This window comes from Ranitomeya imitator, chromosome 2 (assembly GCF_032444005.1).
Source record: "Ranitomeya imitator isolate aRanImi1 chromosome 2, aRanImi1.pri, whole genome shotgun sequence".
Classification (NCBI taxonomy): Eukaryota; Metazoa; Chordata; class Amphibia; order Anura; family Dendrobatidae; genus Ranitomeya; species Ranitomeya imitator.
In genome coordinates, this window is record NC_091283.1 from 468,500,924 (window position 1) to 468,515,902 (window position 14,979).

Here is a 14,979-nt window from a genome sequence, read left to right on the forward strand (position 1 = left end):
AATCATATCACTAACATACAATGGCTCCGCCTTGGTCTTGTTGGTAAACGTTACTCATTTGTTATTACTAAGGCCCGCCCCACGATCGAGGACCAATAAGGACGTGGAAACGTTGTGCGTTCCACGTTTCAGTCATTTTTTCCCGGTAGAAACAAAGTACAGTCATTATAAGTTCCCCCCATTGAAATTGGCTTCAATAACTAGAGAAATAAAAACTGCAAAGATGGAAGCAGAGCGAAGCCAGTCCATGCAATCCCTAGGAAATAGGAGCTGGACTAGGAAGATGGCTTCTGCAGTGTATTAGTGGCTAGTAGGGTTGAGCGACCTTGACTTTTTTAGGGTCGAGCCGGGTTTCGCGAAACCCGACTATCTCAAAAGTCGAGTCGAGTGAAATCGGCCGATTATGGCGAAAAGTCGAGGATCGACCGAAACACGAAACCCAATGCAAAGCCAATGGGATTTTTTTTTTTTTTTCTTCTCTCTTTTCCTTCTCTCTCTCTCTCTCTCTCTCCTGAAAAGCTGGTGTTACACATTGCAAATCGCTACAGCGCACAAGCGACAACATGGCGATAGGTCTTAGGGGCGTGGACGCCTATGTCATCACTCTGCCCACGCCCCTTCATTGGCTGAAAAAAATGGCGCCAAGCGCGTCATACGAAACGCGACTTTGGCGCGAAAGTCGCGTACCGCATGGCCGACCCCACACAGGGATCGGGTCGGGTTTCATGAAACCCGACTTTGCCAAAAGTTGGCGACTTTTGAAAATGAACGATCCGTTTCGCTCAACCCTAGTGGCTAGCAGTGTCACAAGTCACACACAGAGCATAGCCCCAAGCGTGAATCATCTACATAATGGATTATTTACATGGCGGGGTGTTTTCTCAACTCCATCTTCATACGCCTCACTGTGTCCATTCAGTGAGAAACATGGCATGTGTGGTCAGGGTCCCATCTGTCTGTGTGGGGATTCAATGATCGGTGTCAAGCCCAGGTATTGAAGCTGCAGAAATGTGACCACACAATGGTTGCTGTAAGGTCTCGATCACTGTACAAAATGTTAGGGATAAAACAGCCCAAACACCCGGATCATAGACACACCAGAGATTAGCACCGCACCAGGAATAATATTTAAAAAATCTGCTTTTATTACACAATTCAAGTAGCAACAATTAATTCATTAAACCATGTATCATATAAAATCAAATACTAGTACGCACCACAGGACATATAGGAATGGTACAATAACAGCAAACCCAATATTACATCAACAGGTCCCGAACCAAAGTAAAAACTGTACTTTTTAAATGTGTCATATAACTGAAAAAATCTATATTTCACAATTCACACAATATAAAGTGCAACATATTAAAAGGATTAGATAGCACATATATAAAGTGCATGCATGTAACCAGCAATCATAAGCCCTGCTGAACAGTGCTATGTGCCAAAAATAAAATACATATGCTCCTAAAGGTGCTTACATGCTCCAACAGTCCTGAGCCCAAAAAGTGCTAAGTGCTATGCATATAACCAGCAATCATAAGCCCGGCTAAAAAAATGGTGTGTCTATGATCAGGGTGTTTGGGCTGTTTTACTCCACGTGGTGGTGGTAATCACACAATTGCACAGAGTACCTGGAATTGATATATAATATAATTTGGATCCAAACAGATATATAATACATCTCCTGACATTGTGTGGTACTTCTGTGTTTTAATATTATAAAATGTTAGGGATGACAAACAGTGGGCGCAAAGGTATTTTGAAAATAATCTCCATGATTTCGCCAGTAGAAAAAATTCCAAACAAAACCATCAAAGCTAGATAGAAGCATAATGCCACATTCTCACCTTCAGTATTTGGTCAGTATTTTACCTCAGTATTTGGTCAGTATTTTACCTCAGTATTTGTAAGCCAAAACCAGGAGCGGGTGATAAATACAGAAGTGGTGACATGTTTCTATTATACTTTTCCTCTGATTGTTCCTCTCCTGGTTTTGGCTTACACATACTGAAGTAAAATACAGATCAAATACTGAGGTAAATACACTGTGTGCAGATATATTCCCATCTCACTTGTTTATTTTCACCAGGTAAACCAATATCACTGCACAAAATTTAGAAATAAACACTTCTGACTTGCAAAAACAAAACCCTAAAAAATGAGTGACCAATATAGCCACCTTTCTTTATGATGACACAACAGCCTCTATCCATAGATTCTGTCAGTTGCTTGATCTGTTTACGATCAACATTGCGTGCAGCAGCCACCACAGCCTCCCAGACACTGTTCCGAGAGGTGGACTGTGCTCCCTCCCTGTAGATCTCACATTTTATGAGGGACCACAGGTTCTCTATGGGGTTCAGATCAGGTGAACAAGGGAGCCATGTCATTTTTTCTTCTCTAGAGACCTTTACTGGCCGGCCACGCTGTGGAGTAGTTGGAGGCATGTGATGAAGCATTGTCCTGCATGAAAATCATGTTTTTCTTGAACGATACCGACTTCTTACTGCATCACTGCTTGAAGAAGTTGTCTTCCAGAAACTGGCAATAGGTCTGGGAGTTGAGCTTCACTTCATCCTCAACTCGAAAAGGTCCCACAAGTTCATCTTTGGTGATACCAGCCCATACCAGTACCCCACCTCCACCTTGCTGGCGACTGAGTCGGAGCGGAGCTCTCTGCCCTTTACTGATCCAGCCTCTGGCCCATCCATCTGGTCCATCAAGAGTCACTCCCATTTCATCAGTCCATAAAACCTTTGAAAAGTCAGTCTTAAGATATTTCTTGGCCCAGCCTTGATGTTTTAGCTTATGTTTCTTGTTCAAAGGTGGATACTCAGGTGTGCTTGAGTATCACACACCTTGTGCTTTTTGTTACTCCAGTAACGTTACAGCTCTGAAATATGACAAAACTGGTGGCAAGTGGCATCTTGGCAGCTTCACACTTGATTTTCCTCAATTCATGGGCAGTTATTTTGCGCCTTTTTTGCCCAACACGCTTCTTGCGACACTCTTGGCTATTTGCCATGAAACGCTTGATTGTTCGGTGATCACGCTTCAAAAGTTTGGCAATTTCAAGACTGCCGCATCCCTCTGCAAGACATTCCACAATTTTGGACTTTTCAGAGCCCGTCAAATCTCTCTTGTGACCCATTTTGCCAAAGGAAAGGAAGTTGCCTAATAATTAAGCACACCTTTTAAAGGGTTTTGATGTCATTAGACAACACCCCTTCTCATTACAGAGATGCACATCACCTGATTTACTTAATTGGTAGTTGGCTCTCAAGCCTGAACAGCTTGGAGTAGGGCAACATGTATAAAAAGTATCATGTGATCAAAATACAACTTGCCTAATAATTCTGCACACAGTGTAATGAACATGTGAATGTGGCCTTAGAATGGTATTTCCACCTCTCTCATAGACATCATCGTATAAGGCTTATTTTTGTGGAACGGGTTGTAGTGATGAATGACACCATTTACTTCACTAGGTTCACATTAGCGTTTCAGTCCGCAGCGTGGTGCTGCAGACTTCTTTCCTTAAGCTCCGCCTACTTCCGCATGTGTCCTGCGTACCTATCTTTAACATTGGGTACGCAGGAACATGCGTTGTATGTGGATGCACCATGTGCGTCATTTTGATGTGCCCGCTGAACGCAAGAAAATGCAGCATGTTGTGTTCAGCGGGTACGTCAAAACAACGCACGTGGACGCATCCGCATACAACGCATGTCCCTGCGTACCCAATGTTAAAGCTACATAAAGGTAAAGTAGAGCAGCACAAAAAACATATTAAAAGGGTCTGGATGCAGAAAAGCTCCCAAAGGCAAAGACCAAACCTTAACCCCTTAGCGACCGCCGATACGCCTTTTAACGGCGGCCGCTAAGGGTACTTAAACCACAGCACCGTTAATTAACGGCGCTGTGGAAAAAGTCAATAGCGCCCCCCAGAGGCCGATTTTCTCCGGGGTCTCGGCTGCCGGGGGTAGCCGAGACCCCAGAGAACATGATTCGGGGGGTTTTTAACCCACCCCGCATTTGCGATCGCCGGTAATTAACCGTTTACCGGCGATCGCAAAAAAACAAAAAAAAAAAACGCGATCTCTTTTTAATTTCTCTGTCCTCCGATGTGATCGCACATCGGAGGACAGAGAAAAGGGGTCCCTGGTGGCCCCCCAATACTCACCTAGCTCCCCCGATGCTCCTCGTGTCTCCCGGTGGGCGCTGCCATCTTCAAAATGGCGGGCGCATGCGCAGTGCGCCCGCCGGCCGGCACCGGGAGAATCTTTGGGGTCTCGGCTGCCAGGGGTAGCCGAGACCCCAAAGAGCATGATCGGGGTCGGTATTACCGACCCCTGTTTTGCGATCGCCGGTAATTAACTGTTTACCGGCGACCGCAAAAAAAAAAAAAAAGTAAAGTGTAATTCTCTGTCCTCTGATGTGATCGCACATCAGAGGACAGAGAAATAGGGGGATTCGGGGACCCTAGCATACTCACCTAGGTCCCTGGATCCTCTTGCTGCTCCTCCTGGCCGCCGGCAGAAGAAAATGGCGGGCGCATGCCCAGTGCGCCCGCCATCTGTCTCCATCTGCCGGCCGGCAGGAGAACAGCAGTTGGGGCTAAAATTAGGGGTAGGGTTAGGGGTAGGGTTAGGGGTAGGGCTAGGGTTAGGGTTAGGGGTAGGGTTAGGGCTAGGGTTGGGGCTAAATTTAGGGTTAGGGTTGGGGCTAAATTTAGGGTTAGGGTTGGGGCTAAATTTAGGGTTAGGGTTGGGGCTAAATTTAGGGTTAGGCTTCTTTCACACTTACGTCAGTACGGGGCCGTCGCAATGCGTCGGCCCGACATACCGACGCACGTTGTGAAAATTGTGCACAACGTGGGCAGCAGCTGTAGTTTTTCAACGCATCCGCTGCCCAATCTATGTCCTGGGGAGGAGGGGGCGGAGTTACGGCCACGCATGCGCGGTCAGAAATGGCGGATGCGACGTACAAAAAACGTTTCATTGAACTTTTTTTGTGCCGACGCTCCGCCAAAACACAACTGATCCAGTGCACGACGGACGCGACGTGTGGCCATCCGTCACGATCCGTCGGCAATACAAGTCTATGGGCAAAAAACGCATCCTGCGGGCACATTTGCAGGATCCGTTTCTTGTCCAAAACGACGGATTGCGACGGAATGCGAAACGACGCAAGTGTGAAAGGAGCCTTAGGGCTAGTGTTAGGGTTGGGGCTAAAGTTAGGGCTAGGGTTGGGGCTAAAGTTAGGGTTAGAGCTGGGGCTAAAGTTAGGGTTAGAGCTGGGATTAGGGTTAGGGTTTGGATTAGGGTTGGTATTAGGGTTAGGGTTGGCATTAGGGTTACGCTTGGGATTAGGGTTAAGGCTAGGGTTGTGATTAGGGGTGTATTGGGATTAGGGTTAGGTTTGAGGTTAGGGTTGAGATTAGGATTAGGGGTGTGTTGGATTTAGGGTTTTGATTAGGGTTATGGTTAGGGTTGACATTAGGGTTGTTTTGGGGTAAGGGTTGTGATTATGGTTAGTGATTAGGATTATGGATCAGGTTGGGATTAGGGTTAGGGGTGTGTTGGGGTTAGGGTTGGAGCTAGAATTGGGGGGTTTCCACTGTTTAGGTACATCAGGGGGTCTCCAAACACGACAGCCAATTTTGCGCTCAAAAAGTCAAATGGTGCTCCCTCCCTTCTGAGCTCTGCCGTGCGCCCAAACAGTGGGTTACCCCCACATATGGGGCATCAGCGTACTCGGGATAAATTGGACAACAACTTCTGGGGTCCAATTTCTCTTGTTACCCTTGTGAAAACAAAAACTTGGGGGCTACAATATCTTTTGTGAAAAAAAAAATATTTTTTATTTTCACGACTCTGCATTCTAAACTTCTGTGAAGCACTTGGGCATTCAAAGTTCTCACCACACATCTAGATAAGTTCCTTGGGGGGGTCTAGTTTCCAAAATGGGGTCACTTGTGGGGGGGTTACTACAGTTTAGGTATATCAGGGGCTCTGCAATCGCAACATAATGCCCACAGACCATTCTATCAGTCTGCATTCCAAAAAGGCGCTCCTTCCCTTCCGAGCTCTGCCGTGCGCCCAAACAGTGGTTTACCCCCACATATGGCGCATCAGCGTACTCGGGATAAATTGGACAACAACTATTGCAGTCCAATTTCTCCTGTTACCCTTGTGAAAATAAAAACTTGGGGGCTACAATATCTTTTTTGTGGAAAAAAAAAATATTTTTTATTTTCACGACTCTGCATTCTAAACTTCTGTGAAGCACTTGGGCATTCAAAGTTCTCACCACACATCTAGATAAGTTCCTTGGGGGGTCTAGTTTCCAAAATGGGGTCACTTGTGGAGGGTTTCTACTGGTTAGGTACATCAGGGGCTCTGCAAACGCAACATAATACCCGCAGACCATTCTATCAAAGTCTGCATTCCAAAATGGCGCTCCTTCCTTCCGAGCTCTGCCGTGCGCCCAAACAGTGGTTTACCCCCACATATGGGGTACCAGCATACTCAGGACAAATTGGACAACAACTTTTGGGTCCAATTTCTCTTGTTTCCCTTGTGAAAATAAAAACTTGGGGGCTAAAAAATCTTTTTTGTGGAAAAAAAAATATTTTTTATTTTCACGGCTCTGCATTCTAAACTTCTGTGAAGCACTTGGGCATTCAAGGTTCTCACCACACATCTAGATAAGTTCCATGGGGGGTCTAGTTTCCAAAATGGGGTCACTTGTGGGGGATTTCTACTGTTTAGGCACATCAGGGGCTCTCCAAACGCAACATGGCATCCGATCTCAATTCCAGCCAATTCTACATTGAAAAAGTAAAACGGCACTCTTTCTCTTCCAAGCTCTGCGGTGCGCCCAAACAGTGGTTTACTCCCACATATTGGGTATCGACGTACTCAGGAGAAATTGCACAACAACTTTAGTGGTCTAATTTCTCCTGTTACCCTTGTGAAAATAAAAATTTGTGGGCAAAAAGATCATTTTTGTAGAAAAAAATGCAATTTTTTTTTTTCACGGCTCTACGTTATAAACTTCTGTGAAGCACATGGGGGTTCAAAGTGCTCGCCACACATCTAGATAAGTTCTGTTATGAAAGGCAATTCAGTATAACAATGGACATGGAGGTCAGAGCACACACAGTGATCTGACAATTACCCAAAATAACAGAACGAGCTCTGAGACGTGGGAACTCTGCAGACCGCAATCCCTGATCCTCTCCAAACACAACTAGAGGCAGCCGTGGATTGCGCCTAACGCTCCCTATGCAACTCGGCACAGCCTGAGAAACTAACTAGCCTGAAGATAGAAAAATAAGCCTACCTTGCCTCAGAGAAATACCCCAAAGGAAAAGGCAGCCCCCCACATATAATGACTGTGAGTAAGATGAAAAGACAAACGTAGGGATGAAATAGATTCAGCAAAGTGAGGCCCGATATTCTAGACAGAACGAGGATAGGAAAGATAACTTTGCGGTCTACACAAAACCCTAAAGAAAACCACGCAAAGGGGCAAAAAGACCCTCCGTACCGAACTAACGGCACGGAGGTACACCCTTTGCGTCCCAGAGCTTCCAGCAAAACAAACAGACAAGCTGGACAGAAAAAATAGCAACAAATAGCAAAGAAGCACTTAGCTATGCAGAGCAGCAGGCCACAGGAATGATCCAGAGAAACACAAGTCCAACACTGGCACATTGACAGGAAGCATGAATCAAAGCATTAGGTGGGGTTAAGTAGAGAAGCACCTAACGACCTCACCAGATCACCTGAGGGAGGAAACTCAGAAGCAGCAGTACCAGTTTCCTCCACAAACGGAAGCTCCCAGAGAGAATCAGCCGAAGTACCACTTGTGACCACAGGAGGGAGCTCTGCCACAGAATTCACAACAAAGTTCCTTAAGGGGTCTAGTTTCCAAAATGGTGTCACTTGTGGGGGGTTTCCACTGTTTAGGCACATCAGGGGCTCTCCAAACGCGACATGGCGTCCGATCTCAATTCCAGCCAATTCTACATTGAAAAAGTAAAACGGCACTCCTTCTCTTCCAAGCTCTGCGGTGCGCCCAAACAGTGGTTTACCCTCACATATTGGGTATCAGCGTACTCAGGAGAAATTGCACAACAACTTTTGTGGTCTAATTTCTCCTGTTACCCTTGTGAAAATAAAAATTTGTGGGCAAAAAGATCATTTTTGTAGAAAAAATGCGATTTTTGTTTTTTCACGGCTCTACATTATAAACTTCTGTGAAGCACATGGGGGTTCAAAGTGCTCACCACACATCTAGATATGTTCCTTAAGGGGTCTAGTTTCCAAAATGGGGTCACTTGTGGGGGGTTTCCACTGTTTAGGCACATCAGAGGCTCTCCAAACGCGACATGGCGTCCAATCTCAATTCCAGCCAATTCTACATTGAAAAAGTAAAACGGCGCTCCTTCACTTCCAAGCTCTGCGGTGCGCCCAAACAGTGGTTTACCCTCACATATGGGGTATCGACGTATTCAGGAGAAATCGCACAACAACTTTTGTGGTCTAATTTCTCCTGTTACCCTTGTGAAAATAAGAATTTGTGGGCGAAAAGATCATTTTTGTGTAAACAAAAGCGATTTTTTATTTTCACGGCTCTACGTTATAAACTTCTGTGAAGCACTTGGGGGTTCAAAGTGCTCACCACACATCTAGATAAGTTCCTTAAGGGGTCTAGTTTCCAAAATGGTGTCACTTGTGGGGAGTTTCCACTGTTTAGGCACATCAGGGGCTCTCTAAACGTGACATGGCGTCCGATCTCAATTCCAGCCAATTCTGCATTGAAAAAGTCAAACGGCGCTCCTTCACTTCTAAGTTCTGCGGTGCGCCCTAACAGTGGTTTACCCCCACATATGGGGTATTGGCGTATTCAGGAGAAATTGCATAATAAAATTTATGGTTACATTTCTGTTTTTACACTTGTGAAAATAAAAAAATGGTTCTGAATTAAGATGTTTGCAAAAAAAAGTTAAATGTTCATTTTTTCCTTCCACATTGTTTCAGTTCCTGTGAAGCACGTAAAGGGTTAATAAACTTCTTGAATGTGGTTTTGAGAACCTTGAGGGGTGTAGTTTTTAGAATGGTGTCACACTTCATTATTTTCTATCATATAGACCCCTCAAAATGACTTAAAATGTGATGTGGTCCCTAAAAAAAAATGGTTTTGTAAAAATGAGAAATTGCTGGTCAACTTTTAACCCTTATAACTCCCTAACAAAAAAAAATTTTGTTTCCAAAATTGTGCTGATGTAAAGTAGACATGTGGGAAATGTTATTTATTAACTATTTTTCGTGACATATCTCTCTGATTTAAGGGCATAAAAATACAAAGTTTGAAAATTGCAAAATTTTAAAAATGTTCGCCATATTTCCGTTTTTTTCATAAATAATCGCAAGTAATATCGAAGAAATGTTACCACTACCATGAAGTACAATATGTCACGAAAAAAACAAACAATCTCAGAATCAGCGGGATCCGTTGAAGCGTTCCAGAGTTATAACCTCAAAGTGACAGTGGTCAGAATTGCAAAAATTGGCCTGGTCATTAAGTGCCAAATTGGCTCTGTCACTAAGGGGTTAAATGCAGTAATCCAAAAACAGGAGCAGCAAACCGTTGTTTGTGAAAAAAAGAGCTATTTTATTCAGCCCATGACAGCGACGTTTCGGTACAAAGAAGTGATCCTTTTTTAAACTTGAACTTCTTTGGACTGAAACGTCGCTGTCATGGGCTGAATAAAATAGCTCTTTTTTTCACAAACAATGGTGTGCTGCTCCTGTTTTTGGATTCCTGCAATGTTAAAGATAGGTACATAGGACGCATGCAAGGAACCCAGTGCTGGAATTAGGGTCTTTGTCCCCATTATATGCTCCGCTCAGATTAGGAAACAGTAACCCAGTGCCAGATTTCCTTTAACAAAGTTTGTGCCATCTCTATTATAGGCATTTTTTCCACTCACCGATGGCTGCTTTCGCTTGTACTGACACGTTTACATAGCACATATCAAGAGTTCTCATGAACTGCTGCTATAAATATATACACTGCTAAAAAAAATAAAGGGAACACAAACAACATAATGCACATCTGCTTCTCACAAAATTAGATAATCAAAAAGTTAATTTATTTCTTCAATACAAAAAGTGAAACTAATATATAGAGTCATTACAAACAGAGTGATCTATTTCAAGTGATTTCTGTTAATGTTGTTGATTATGGCTTACAGTCAATAAAAACCCAAAAGTCATTATCTCAGTAAATTAGAATAATTAACAAAAAAAATCTGCAAAAGCATCCTAAGTGTTTAAAAAGTTCCCTTAGTCTGTTTCAGTAGGCTCCACAATCATGGGGAAGACTGCTGACTTGACAGGTGTCCAGAAGGCAGTCATTGACACACTCCACGAGGAGGGTAAGCCACAAAAGGTCATTGCTAAAGAAGCAGTCTGCTCACAGAGCACTGTATCCAAGCATATTAATGGAAAGTTGAGTGGAAGGAAAAAGTGTGGTAGAAAAAGGTACACAAGCCACCAGGATAACCACAGCCTTGAAAGGATTATTAAGAAAATAGGGATTTTTGTGTTATTTGTGTTACTCACCGTAAAATCATTTTCTACGAGATGCTCATTGGGGGACACAGGACTGTGGGTGTATGCTACTGCCGCCAGGAGGCTGACACTAAACATAAAAAGTTTAGCTCCTCCTCCGTCGTATACACCCTGACACTAGCCGAAGGCGAACTCAGTTTGGTGTAAAAAGCAGTAGGAGAACAAAAAATAAATCAGCATTAATACAGAAACATGTCTAGAAACAACCCCAAGCTGCAAGCTGGACCATGTTGCCGCCTTGCAAACTTGTTCTGCCGAAGCCTGGTGCCGAAGAGCCCAGGAAGCCCCCACTACTCGAGTTGAGTGTGCTCTGATCCCAGCCGGAACGACCATGCCCTTGATGTGGTAGGCCTCCTGAATAGCCAATAGTATCCACCTGGCTATGGTCGATCTTGAAGCAGCGAGTCCCTTCCTGCGACCCACAGGGAGGATGCGACCCATTCTGGAGGAGAAACCACACTTTCTGCTGCAGGCACACTGGGCTGAGTTGCAGGGGAGGGCTCCTGAGCGCGTTCGGAATCACAAGCCTCACAGAGACAATTGCTCTGGGCATGCGGAAAAGCGGACCAACAGGCTACATAAAACCGTGTGAGTCTTGGTCCTTCTAGACTTGGTGACCCTGCTGCTGCTATAATCAGAACTTTTTAGATAAGCTACAGGAACAGATACTGCAGCTGTCAGGCTGGGGGGGGTAGCGCTTACCCCAGTCCTGTGTCCCAGTCTGTCCTGTGGAACCTGTCACAGGGCGACACATCCGTGCTGTTCCTCTCAAAAAGCGCACTCAATTGATGGGCGGTACCACCGGAAATGGCCGAGTTTTCAGCCCACAGCCTATAGGAGACTGAAGCCCAATGATGGGGGGGCGGAGCCGCCGGAAGATGACGTGGCCGGAGGGGCGGGGCTTCTGCCCGCAGCCTAACTTGTCAGAAGCCAGGGGCTAAATTATCCGGAGCCCAACTGAGAATGAATGAGGCGGACCCGGAAGTTGACGTCGGTATCTCAGCCCGCAGCGTGGTGCAGCCAGCAGCAGAAAGACCGCAGCGCCCGCTGTTCTCCAGACGCCCGTCTAAGTTGCGCGCTGCCGCAGGAGCCCTCCCAGCCCACCGTCACGTGATGGAGCTTAAGGTTAGAAGGGGGGGCTGTATGAAAGGATGCTGCAGGCACCCTAACTCCATCTTCCTTTCAGGGGATGAGGAGCGGGACCGTCTGCCTCCTTCCATCACCGCTGTCTGAGCATTGGTGATGCAGTGGGGGCCGCATGGACAGTCCATATGCCCGTGTACAGCCTAGGGTTTCATTACCTCAGGGTTGACAGGGCCAAGTTTGGCAAGTGGTCCCACGTTGCAGGAGAGGATATGTGGAGATGACACTTCACGTGCTCGCCCGTTGTTGATTTGGGGAGATCGGACCCCTTCAAAAGGATCCGTCGCCCCTGTCTCATTTTCAAGGTGAAGAGGAAAAATACGGGGGGGTCTGGAAACCAGACCTGTGCCTCCTTCAGACACTAAGCATGAACTGGGTTCGCCTTCGGCCAGTGTGAGGGTGTATACAACGGAGGAGCTAAACCTTTTTTATGTTTACTTAGTGTTAGCCTCCTGGCGGCAGTAGCATACACCCACAGTCCTGTGTCCCCCAATGAGACAAAGGAGAAAAGGCCATTCAAAAATTGGGTGAGATTCACAAGGAGTGGCCTGCTGCTGGAGTCATTGCTTCAAGAGCCACCACACACAGACTTATCCAAGACATGGGCTACAAGTGTCGCATTCCTTATGTCAAGCCACTCACGACCAATAGACAACACCAGAAGCATCTTACCCGGGCCAAGTAGAAAAAACACTGGACTGTTGCTCAGTGGTCCAAGGTGTTGTTTTCAGATGAAAGAAAATTTTGCATTTCATTTGGAAATCAAGGTCCCAGAGTCTGGAGGAAGAGTGGAGAGGCCACAATCCAAGCTGCTTGAGGTCTAGTGTGAAGTTTCAACAATCAGTGATGGTTTGGGGAACCATGTCATCTGCTGGTTTAAGTCCACTGTGCTTTATCAAGGCCAAAGTCAGCGCAGGAAATTTTAGAACGCTTCATGCTTCCCTCTGCCGACAAGCTTTTTGGAGATGGAAATGTCATTCTCCAGCAGGACTTGGCACCTGTCCACACTGCCAAAAGTACCAATACCTGGTTTAAAAACAACAGTATCACTGTGCTTGATTGGCCAGCAAACTCACCTGATCTTAACCCCATAGAGAATCTATGGAGTATTGTCAAGAGGAAGATGAGAGACACCGGACCAAACAATGCAGACGAGCTGAAGGCTGCTATCAAAGCAACCTTGGCTTCCATAACACCTCAGCAGTGCCACAGGCTGATCGCCTTCATGCCACGCCACATTGATGCAGTAATTGATGCAAAAGGAGCCCCAACCAAGTATTGAGTGCATTTACTGAACATACATATCAGCAGGCCAACATTTTGGATTTTAAAATCATTTTTCAAGCAGGTGTTAGAAAGTATTCTAATTTACTGAGATAATGACTTTTGGGTTTTCATTGGCTACAGCCATAATCATCAACATTAGCAGAAATAAACACTTGAAATAGATCATGGTTTGTATTGGCTCTATATATGAGATTCACTTTTTGTGTTGAAGAACTGAAATAAATTATTTTTTTTATCATATTCTAATTTTGTGAGAAGCACCTGTAACTCCAAGTCAATCACACTTCTGTGAAATCAATTGTCCAGTTATGAAGCAACGCTGAATATGAATCAATTTCTCATGCTGTTGTGCAAATGGAACCAACAGGTAGAAATGATAGCCAATTAGCAAAACACCCGATATAAAGGAGTGTTCTATAGGGGGTGACCACAGACTATTTCTCTGTTCTCATCCTATTTTTTTGGTCACTTTTGCATTTTGTCATTGCTCTCAGCCCTAGATGTACTGTACAGTAGTATGAGGCAGTGTCTGCAAGCCACAGAAGTTGCTCAGGTAGTGCAACTCATCTAGGATGGCACATCAATGCAAGCTGTGGCAAGAAGGGTAGCTGTGTCTGTCAGCGTAGTGTCCAGAGCATGGAGCAGATACCAGGAGTCAGGCCACACCAGGAGACGTGTAGGAGGCTGTAGGAGGGCAACAACCCAGCAGCAGGACCACTACCTCCTCCTTTGTGCAAGGAGGAACAGGAGCAGTGCCAGAGTCTTGCAAAATGATCTGCAGCAGGCCACTAACATCCATGTGTCTGCTCAAACTGTCAGAAACAGACTCCATCAGAATGGTATAAGGGCCGACGTCCACATGTGGGTGTTGTGCTTACAGTCCAACACCGTGCAGGGCTATTGGTATTTGCCAGAGAGCCAAGATTGTCACATTCAACATTGGCACCCTGTTCTTTTCACGAATGAGAGTAAGTTCACAATGAGCACATGTGACAGGCGTGACAGAGTCTTGAGACACCGTGGAGAGCGATCTGCTGCCTGCAACATCCTACAGCTTGACCATTTTGGCAGTGGATCAATAATGGTGTGGGGAGGCATTTCATTGAAGGACCGCACAGCCCTCCGTGTGCTAGCCAGAGGTACCCTGACTGCCATTAGGTACCGAGATGAGATTCTCAGACCCATTATGAGTCCATATGCTGGTGCGCTGGGCCCCGGTTCCTTCTGATACATGACAATGCAAGGCCTCATGTAGCTAATGCCCTTTACAAGCCCGAGAATACCAGCTCCCTGCTGTCTACTTTAGCTTGGCTGGCTGTCAAAAAATGGAGGTGACCTCTCGCTGTTTTTTTTTTTTATTAAACAATACGACGTGGAGAACCCTCTATTCTTGGGAACCAACCTTGCTAAAGCGGATAGCTGAGGGTTGCTGCTCGCAGCTGTCAGTTTTGCCTGGCTGGTTACTAAAAATAAAGGGGAACCCCACAATTTTTAAAAATTTATTTATAGCACATCCGGCAGCTGCTGAATATTTTCACAAGCTGCCGACTCTCACTGTCATCAGCTGAATACAACTCTCAATATTGTCCCCTGCTGGCACTGATCGCAGTGCAAGCAGGGGAGAATGACCAGAGCTGTCTTCAGCACTTGGCTCTGGGGGAACAGTGTGAACATTACATGTGATACTGATGCAACACACGGTTGCCACAAATATGCCAGAAGTATTACACACAGATACATATCTCGGGTACTGTTCTTTCCAGCACCAAAAATATCAGAACATGTGAAAGAGCCCTAATACAGAATGTAACTCAGGATCAGTACAGTATATGTAATGTATGTACACCATGGCTCCACCAGCAGAATAGTGAGTGCAGCTATGGAGTGTAATACAGGATGT